The sequence below is a fragment of the Calonectris borealis genome, chromosome 1 (assembly GCF_964195595.1).
Source record: "Calonectris borealis chromosome 1, bCalBor7.hap1.2, whole genome shotgun sequence".
In the NCBI taxonomy this organism is placed as follows: Eukaryota; Metazoa; Chordata; class Aves; order Procellariiformes; family Procellariidae; genus Calonectris; species Calonectris borealis.
Genome location: NC_134312.1, coordinates 73,416,303 through 73,426,691, shown reverse-complemented (window position 1 = coordinate 73,426,691; position 10,389 = coordinate 73,416,303).

The following is a 10,389-nucleotide window of genomic DNA, read 5'->3' as shown; positions in this document are numbered from 1 at the left end:
GCATGATAGAATGATATTTGCGAGTATTTTGCCTATCATATTGCTGTCTACTAAATCCTATACCTTCTCACGTCTTGTCAAATTGTTTTTTGAATGGTACATAACCGTAGTCATCCATGTGCTCTTCCTGGTCTTTGTCCAATTTTTATTTCTCTCAGATGTGACGCTACAATGAATGTATTATCCATTTGGGGTTTACTGACAGTGAGCTGTTGCCCTAGGATGCCTTAAATATCTCAGAAAAAGACCCTGAATGTCTTAGGAAAAAAAACATACAGAAAACCCTGCTGATAAGGGTGTATGTCACACTAGGTGTATCTTTGGTTGAGTATAGTGCATCCATGTTTACCTTCTAGATTGGAACTGCCTCATATTTAGGTCTGTCTGCAGGTGGTCATGCAATAACTTCTCAAGCCGTTTTATTACAGCTGTTGGAAATAAAACACCCCCTCCTGATTATTATTCCCTACTGCATAAGGCACAGAGGGAGATTCTGGAACTTTACTATAGACCAATGCTCCAGCACTTGCAAATGTTTCCTAGCCATTTAATCTGCATGACAGAGACTTACTCCCATTTTGTCCATCTGGGACCTTCTGCAGCCACAGAAAAATGGGAAGGATGTTTCCCCGGAGTAGCTATGTTAGTTAAGTTATATTCTGTTTTACTTTAAGGTGTCTTATTAACACTATACGTGTATGTGCTTGGAATTGCTTCCTGCCCTCGTGGAATCAATGACAAAGGATCCATTTCTTCCCACAAAGCAGGAAATCAGCTCTGGAATTTAAAGTTTCTTCAAATACAGGAGGTCCTTACAATTAATTCTTTTGCAAAGATATGCCACAGCCCCTTCCTCCATTTGCATCGGACGATAGAGCTGAACAGGTGTAACGTGCCGAAGGGGAACAGAAGAAAAGACAAACGTGATGCAGCCTGTAACAGAGCAGAGCGGAGAATGCAGTTCTCTATTAAGCCACAGGTCTTCCAGAAGCTTCGTGAACGTTTGAAGCACAGCTGATTTTCAGCATTGTTCTTGCTATCATGGGGCACTTACTGAAAGCCATCATTCTTCCTTGTGGATATTATATTCCTCCAAAGCTAGAGTTAAAAATCTTTTGCAGGCATTTAGTCACAGTTTGGTGCCAAGGTAACCTGGGAAACGTGAAAAGTTACAGTGCACCAAAGTTTCACAGCTGTAGCAAACAAAAGGGCTTTGTTAGGTAGGCAAATCTGTGCCATTTAAATGGACCACTGCCAAAGAGTCAGGCATAGTTAACTCACTGTGTTTTTAAATGGAAGGAAGCAGATAGGAAAGTTTCCAAGGTTTAAATTTAGAATTTTAGTAGATACATTAACTTTCTTTTTAATTGTTCTATTTCATCTGCTTGAGAATGTAGCAGTGAAACAGGCCACCTTCACCAGATGCTTTGAAGTCATTAGCCTGCCACTCAGTCTGTTTATCAACTTAGACAGTGCTGGCTGGAGAGCTGGCTGGGTGATGGCATGGTAGAGAGGCTTCTTGGCATAAGCCTACGATGGGAACATTACTTCTCCAGAGCAAAACCAGGAAATGGAGAGTGCAGGTCATTCCAAAATAATCATCATAAAACCTTTATGATATGCCATGTCTGGTACAACAGACATTCCTAGGATTAGATTGGGAGGTTAGAAAAATACTCTTGGAGCTATTCCTTCAAAGCCAAACTGTAAAGGCTTGATCGTTCCAAGTTTTGAGCATGCTGACATTGATTCAGCAAAGCGTTTAAGCATGTACTTAACTCAAAAATGAGTGGCCTTATTGATGTTTATTGTTAAAGTAGGTGTCCTGATTTTGGCTGGGATAGAGTTAATTTTCTTCCTAGTAGCTGGTGTAGTGCTGTATTTTGGATTTAGCATGAGAATAATGTTGATAACACACTGATGTTTTAGTTGTTGCTAAGCAGTGCTTACACTAGTCAAGGACACTTCAGCTTCCCATGCTCTGCCAGCGAGGAGGCGCACAAGAAGCTGGGAGAGAGCACAGCCAGGACAGCTGACCCAAACCGGCCAAAGGGATATTCCATACCATATGATGTCATGCTCAGTATATAAACTAGGGGCAGTTGGCTGGGGAGCAGCGATTGCTGCTCGGGGACTGGCTGGGCATCGGTCGGTGGGTGGTGAACAATGGCATTGTGCATCACTTGCTTTGTATATTCTGTTATTATTATTATAATTATTATTATTACTACTATTATTATAATTATTATTTTACTTTATTTTATTTCAATTATTAAACTTTTCTTACCTCAACCCATGAGTTTTCTCACTTTTACTCTTCCGATTCTCTCCCCCATCCCACCGGAGGCAGGGGAGTGAGCAAGCGGTTGCGTGGTGTTTAGTTTGCTGCTGGGGTTAAACCACAACAGTGGTGATGTCAGATGTTTCAAGACTGAGCCCCGAACTGCCACTGCTGAGACACTCATTTGAACAGAGGCTACTTGCTGTTGGTTACCGTAGGTACTCAGATGATATTCACTGTGCTTGAAAGTTTGGGCTGATCCTGGTCTGATGTTTCAAGCACCGAGACTTGCATCAACGTTGTTGGTAGCACAAGCCACAAATGGGAAAATGCCAATAGAAGTAAGAGTAGGTGTAAAGTTTTTTATAAAGCAGTAGCATATGAATATTTGAGTTGATTAAATCCAATATCAAATTAATAAAAATGGGTGATAAGTTTATTTTCTGAGTGCCTGAGAGCCGAGCAGATGGCTTTCGCAGTACAATCAACCATGTTTCTTTGTCACTGAAGTTTCAACTCATTAAAGGGTGCCCATGAGTTGAATTTTGATCCCTAAACCTACCAAGTGGAAGGCCAGGTGCTGGTGCCTGGATATGGATGCTGCCAGACACTGAGAAACAAACACTTGATGTTTTTCTGGCAATGTGACCAGTGCAACCATCTTGGAAATATCTTAAAGGCAATGGTACACAAACTGTGCACATGTATTTATCTAGCATTTTGTACTTGGTACCTTTTCTAATGATCCCTGATGTTCCATTGGTTTTTTTTGACCATAATCATGTGGTGAGCTGTCATTTTCAAAGAAATAACAACACAGTCTTCAGTATCTTACTGAAAAATGGCAATGCTTTGTAAAAAGCATATCTCTCTGCATGTGTAGGCTATGTTTTTTTTTTCCTATTTACATTATTTTTTCTGTTTCAACTTTTAATTTAATCAGCTACTTTAGTGCCAAGTCTTTCAGTATTTTACAAGTCATTATTAACAGTTTTATATATATATCTCCTAAAAAATTCTGTCTTGTATAAACTTCATTGTCTTCCTGCTGCTTCTAACTTTGAAGAATTGAAACCTATTCTTGACGGACAATTAAAAATTTCTGATTATGCATATTGTTCAAGCTACGATTTTTTTTTTGAGAGGAAATTACTCATTTGGGAGGAAAAAATGTTACCTGGCAAGTTGATTTTAATTAGTGAGCATAAAGGAGGTGTGGTGACCAAAGCTGCATCATTACACAATAATTTGGCTGAGGGCATGACTGTCTGATTTATGATATGAATGCTGGCTTTGTGTTTGTGATACAAACATGCTATGGTAATATGTAGAGCTTCTGAATACATGAGCATTACAGTTTTGAACAAGTATAATCAGCAGTTCAAGTTCACTTTCTTTTTCAGCCATTTCATCTAAAGTCATCAGTAGGCTGTTTCTGTATCCTTTCTATCTCAAGTTGAGTTTTAGCAGATAATTCCTCCCTATAGACTCTTCTCAGCCAAGCAAGCCTTATAGGAACGGGAGCTAATTCAGCCTGTGGATTTGGAGAGAGGAACACCCTGAGCATACCTGGGATGGGATTTGGTATGCAAAAAAGCCAATCACCTTTTAGTTTATGTAAGTTCGGTCATGCGATAAAAACTGGATATATCCAGCAACAAGTTCTTGGCTACTGCTGCTTTTTTAACAGAATTGTTGTTAGCCTTTTCCTTTCTTAATAAGGCATAAAGTGTTCCCAGTTATGCTGGTTGGGATTTTGAACTTTCATTGTTTAGGACTTTTGCTGAGAATGTGGAAAATTGCTAGGTAATTGCCCCTCTCTTGCTTTGTTCAGGGAGTCAAGGGTATAGATTTCTTAAATCACGGGAGACTTAAATCACAGGACAAAAAGTAGTAGATCCCTTTAGAAGGTGAAATCTTAAGTATCACAATGCCTAACGTCCCTTCGAGAAGAGACCATTCGGTACCTCCATGCCAGAAGCGTGATACATGCCTGACAATTTCCAACAGAGGTGCTTAGGGAATACAAACAGTGGCTGTTCAGGGCAGACGTGTGTGGTGGCTGCTTGCCAGAGGATCCTTACAGCCTGCGCAATGTCTGAGGAAGGTCCTCACTTGGAGGGCAGAAAGTCCATTACAGGTGGGAAATGGCGGTGTAAAAGAAAAAGTTCATTACAAAGGTTTTGCTTTTTAAAAGGCCTTGACCCCCTGTGTCTGTGTAAAGGCCGCCTAGCTTTATAATGTTATCATTTAAATGGTTCCAAAACAGGCTTTGAAAAAGCCAAACTTCTCATTTGAAGTTAATGAAACACAAAGTGGTCCAGTTCATGCTGTACCTTTGCTGTTACTATTGTTTCAAGGCAGCTCTCTGGAAGGCCAGAGTGCAGGCAACTGCATGCTGTCTGGCACACGTTGATTTTTCTTTCTTCTTTAGGTAGTAAACCAATCTCAAGAAAACTTTCTGGTATAAAGACAGAATCATATATAAAACAAGCTTAAGTTCCTGCAGAAATTTCCGGAATTTAAAAAAATTTCCCAGAGGGCATAAGCCCTGCTTTATCTTCCCCCTCCTCCCCCCATAGTTTTCTACCTCATACTGCATTTTAACTTGGAACATTCCTCCTGGTGAATCTGAATAACAGCATACCAGCCTTTGCAACATTGCTGCTGCTGCGTCGTGACTTACTTCCACTTATGACCAGGACCTTGCAGGAATATTCCTGTCAAAGGTATATATATGCATGCACACAGACACATAGACAGACAACTTGTATTGTTTATGCACTCATTTATTTTTCAGGCATTACAATTTAACAGACAGAGCCTACTAAGGGACTTCTCTTTTCATTTTAGTTCTTTTTATGTGGGAATCTGGCTTCCAAAATCCTGTCCTGGGTGCTTGAGAGATTATTTCTAAATTCAAATATACCAAACACAGAACTATTAATTGTTTCCAACTTTTTCTGTTAATTTATCTTGCTGTGTTTTCAGGTCAGACAAGGCCTAAGCAATAGAGGTTGGATATAGTTATGAACTTTCCTCACAATCAGAGACCTTTAGGTCCAGTTTAGTTTTTTTGTCTATTAATTAGCAAAGGCAGTAGTATGTAGAGAAGAGCTTAGATTGCTCCAAATCTTATTTCTGTATGAACATTGTGAACTTGCTACTACACCACTCCATGGCAGCAGTCAGTGATATTGTTAAAAAAGAATTATGACTTCAATAAATGTCTGGAGAGATGAAGAGTGTGGTAGGTGTGGGAGAGCTGTTTTGCTTCAGTACTATGGGCTGATAAATCCCAAAGAAATCCATATCACACAGAAGGCCCTTCTGCCATATGTTTAGGTGGCTTTAATAGTAAGCGTGAGCTATTGCAATCATTCAGTGTAGCTGATATGATTGGTACCTTTCCCCCCCACACTTTTCTGATATGTGTCTTTTCACAGTGTATGTCATAGCAAGTAAAAAGGAGTCTATACCGGGTGCAGTTCAGTCAGTCTTCCAGATGTGGAGGTGACTAATAGGGAAGTACTCTGAGAAATTCAAAGGCCTGAATGCCCGAAAATGACAGCTGAGCCATCAATGCTCATTTGCATGTTTATTATCACACACTCACTAACCAATATCTTCTTTAAATAAAGTGACAGGAAGAGGGAGCACCAAGGTTAGTCTGCATGTGCCTTTAGTTTAAAGAACAAAACAGGAAGGAGAAGAGGTAGCAAGAGGGTCTGTTTAACCTGTGTTTGCATGGGAAGGGATCCAGATAACTCCAGGATGCAATGTTTATAGTACATAAACATTGATCCTTACTCAATGTTCATGTACTATAGGATGGGAGGCAGAAGATAGGAGTTGCTGTGGGAATCAGACCATAGGCAGCCAGGCAACAGCCAAGGATTAATACCTGCACATAATATTTAGCAAGTGCAACGTGTGCTGGAATAATCAAGTAATCCAGACAACTTTATGGAAAGAAATGGTGCCTCACCTAGACTATCGTGTAAATTGTAATAACGTGCTTGGCAACCTTTTTTCTTTTTGCTATTGATTTTATAATCAAGTACGTACTTCTGTCCCTCACTAGAGGCTTTGCCAGCTGCCAGTGTGTCCTGCAGCGAGATGAGTTGGCCTTGGTCCCCTCGGATTTGCAGCACGAGCAGGATCCTCCATAGCTCCAGTGTGACCTGGGCTTTGCTTGAGAAGAAAAACTACTTCCCAAGAGTTTTGGGCTGGCAGGTAACTCTCTGTGATAAAAAGAGTGTTCCTTGTGATAACTGGAAAGGGAGGGCAATAAGCAGAGGGTGCTGCGGCTGACGTCCCCGGCATCGCCACCGCTGCATCTGGCTCGGGTGTAACAATTGCACCACAAGCTGCAAATGGGAACCCCCGGGGCTATCAAAGGGACTTAAACTATCGCCTGTTTATAAAGTGCTCATGCTGGAGAACCTAGGCAGTGATGGTAATGAACAGATGGGAACAATTTAGTGTCCTAGGCCTCTAATTCTAGTCCTAATCAAGTTGGTTTAGTGCTTCCGAGTTTATAAATTAAGTACAGTAAATAAATTACATTCTTTACTGCCAATAAAAGGTTATTTCTTGGCACATATTTATTGAAGTTTGTCAAGTCTAATTTTAAAATATAGATGGTATGGCTTCCATTACTTCTCTGGAGATTGTTTTATACTCTGTTAATTTTACTGTCTTGGAACTTTTCCCAGTATGTCACAGACACCTTGTTGTGTTCATTTTTTCTTTTAATATAGAGTTTCTTATCCAATTTAATATTCATTTTTTCTCTTTGATGTTTTTACATTCTTCAGATATTTACTTGTGTCAAGCTCCCTAAAGTTAGCCTGTACCTTCCCTATCGAATAAGCACCTTATGATTTGTCCCAACAACGCACAAAATTTGTGTGATGCTCATCTAATGAACATCCTTTTGTTCTGAAAACTGGTTCTTGATGAGGCATATTGCTTTGTTGCCTTGGAAAAAGTCTTCCAGTGTTGCTTTAACCAAGGTCTTCCTACATTTTGATACTGTGTGAATTTTTTAGCTTTGAGATTTTTCTATAATTTGTGCCATTTACAAAACAAACAGCGAAGAACCATTTTTTGTAAACTGTGTTGTCGTTGGCGCTGTGTAACTGAATGTCAGAAACTTGTTTTAGGGACTCCTATATTTGCTTTTCAGAACCTCCAAAGCCAACAATGAAAAAAAAAAGAAACATGGGTCACCGTGCTGCTGCCTTGGAGTGGAACACCAAAATAGTGAGTATACTGCCTTTTAATGTTTGCAACTATATCACCGATGCTCCCTGAGCCTTGGTCTTGCAGCCACGTCAGCCCTGACATGGCATCGCCACGTGATCTTTCTGCTGCCGGCTTGGCACTTGGGGTTGTGCCGCTTCGGGCTGGGGCTGCGTTTGGCAGTAAAGCTCAATCAGTGCAACCGAGCGCAACTAAAGCGATGACAAGCAGGCTCCCCTTGCACAACGCTTCCTCCGCCGATGAACAAGACGCAGCTCCGAAGGGGCAGCCTGCTGAGCGGGAGCTGCCATCTGGTTTACCTCTGCATGGCAGGAGGCCAAGCTTAAAACTTCTGCAGTTTCTTAAGTGACTGCCATGCAAAATAACCTCCTGGAGAAACGAGCTGGCTGAGCATGGCAGCGTACACCCGCTCGCCCTGAATGTCCTTACTTGTCCTCAGCCGCAGAATATCTTGCACCCGTTTGATGCGGTTCATAACACACCGAGGGCGTTGATGTGCAGCCAGCCAGGCGCATCACATCAGGGACACCGTGTCCTGCTTTGGGAACGTGGCTGGTGGTGCTACGCAGCGCAGCTCCCGGCCAGGCTCGGGGGGCAGCTCCCTCCTCTAGAGCTGTTCCTGGGGCCGTTTGCAGGGGGCACTTGCACCCACCTCTGAGCGCCTACCACTACCAGACACGATGGTTGTCATTCAGCCTGCCGCAGACAGGCAGCGTTGGGTCACACAGGAAGCAGCAACACTTCATCAGCAACAACAAACATTTCCTTGTCGGTGACCTGCTCTCCTGTTTTTGAGTTTCCATGCTACCGCGGGCCTTGCAGAACAGGTTCCCAGTGGGCAAGGCCAACGTACAGCCAGTTGTCGGGCTGGTGGCTGACACAGCAGCCCATGCCGTGGCCCGTGGAGAGGCACTGATGTGTGCTGCTGATGCTGCTCTCTGCCAGCGTGTGCTAGTGGGCTGGCCGGGATCCGGCAGCCCCGGCTTGCCTCCCCAGGACTGCCCTTCCATAACAAGGGCCCTTTTCCTCATCTGTTAGCAGCTGCCATACCAGACTGAGTTGCGTGGACAGGCATGATGGCAAATGCTGCTACAGACACTGGAACTCAGTTTGCAAAAGCTACGGAAGACTGTTTTTATGGGAGCGCTGAAGTCTTTTATGGTGGGATTCATCTCTCCTGACTTTCCGTTGTCAAAAGCTGATCTTGCTGTCTAGCCTTCTTTCACAGCCATAGCTGGAGTTCACTTCATCTCATACCTAAAGTAAGTATCTAAAATAGACCAGACAACTCACACCTTTGGAAATGCTTCTCTTTCCTCCTCTGACTCTAAAGAGAAACTGATTGAGTGGCTCATCTGCAAGTGTCTGCACTGAATCCATGCAGTGCTGCCTCCTAAGTGGATCCTACCATCTGTGTGTGACAATCACAAGAAGTGTCATGCCTGCCATAGATGAACTTCTTTGTATTCAACTTTAAAATACATTTATCAAAGTGCTGATGGGATTTTTCTGGGTGTCTTATTTTGAGAACTGTGCCTCCTCTCCTGACAGACAATGGGCTTGCAGTTACCTTTCCAACAGACTTCTCTTCTTCCACCTGGTTGCAGGCTGACAGCAATGATAAATAGGGGACCCATTGCTAATATTCATATATGTTTTTCCTCAAACTTTGCAATATCATCATAGTTAAAAGCAGTCCAAATGCAGGTTGTAATACATGTAAATTTGAAATTATCAGGTGAGGCAAATTCTGATTTATTCTAGTGATATTCTGGTGAATGAATCTAAGAATTTTGAAGATTTTTTTTTTTTTTAAATAATAATTAAGGCGTTAAGAACTAGGCAAAGATAACTCTTCTTCACCTAGACAAAAGTATGAGAATGGACCAGCTTATCTGAAGAATAGGTTTGATTGCATTTCCTGTATTCTGAATTTTTTTAAGAGAAAGAAAGTTTCAATATGTACATTCTTCCCTTGTGTTAAAACTAAATTAATTAAACAAGAAGTTAGCATTTAAAGACTAATGCAGGAACTTTGGAATTAAAACCATTATAGAAAATAACATTTTTCTGCGTTGAATATATTCTTAATAAATAGTAGAAATGAGCTGTGTTTTGATTTGCTCACTGAGTATCTGGTGACAGCGTAGAGTCCCGCTGGCAAAATAGAAAAATTGAAACTTTATATAAGGACCCAAATATATAATCATCACAGTAAAATTTGTAAAATTCTATCAAGCAAAATCCAATAGCAAGTGTGAAAATAGCAGATCAAATTATTGTCTGCAGTTAACTACCAAGCTTCAGGGGAAAGTGGCAACTCACATATTTATGGACTTAGCAAGTTTATTATTTGTTTTAGCTTTCATGACTAAATAATACATTTCCGTGTATTCCCTTGAGCTAGTTTAATCTTTAGCAAATCTCTTAATGTATTTTTATACAGAAAAAGCTAATCAAGGCTTTTCATACAAACTTTGTCAAAGATTGTATTTCAGGAGTTTACTTTTCCCTGGAAAGAAAGGGGATGATGGGACAATGCTTTTTTCTTCCAGGATTCCTGAAGTTATTGGTGTCATAAAACTCTTTTTCTATATTTAGAAATCACTAGAATGGTCCTTTAATTAGATGCAAATCTGATTTTGTAATTCAAGTTTCTGCAAAAATGAGCACCGTGCTGTTACATGCAACCAGATGACCAAAAACAGTTTCTTGAGACTGTTGATAACACCTGGAATGACTTCTGGGTCAGAATCTTTCCTTGCGCTGGAGAGTTCTGCTCTAGAGAAGACACGGATTAGGTGGGTTTGCACTCTGTATGTGCCCTGTTAGACGTGAAA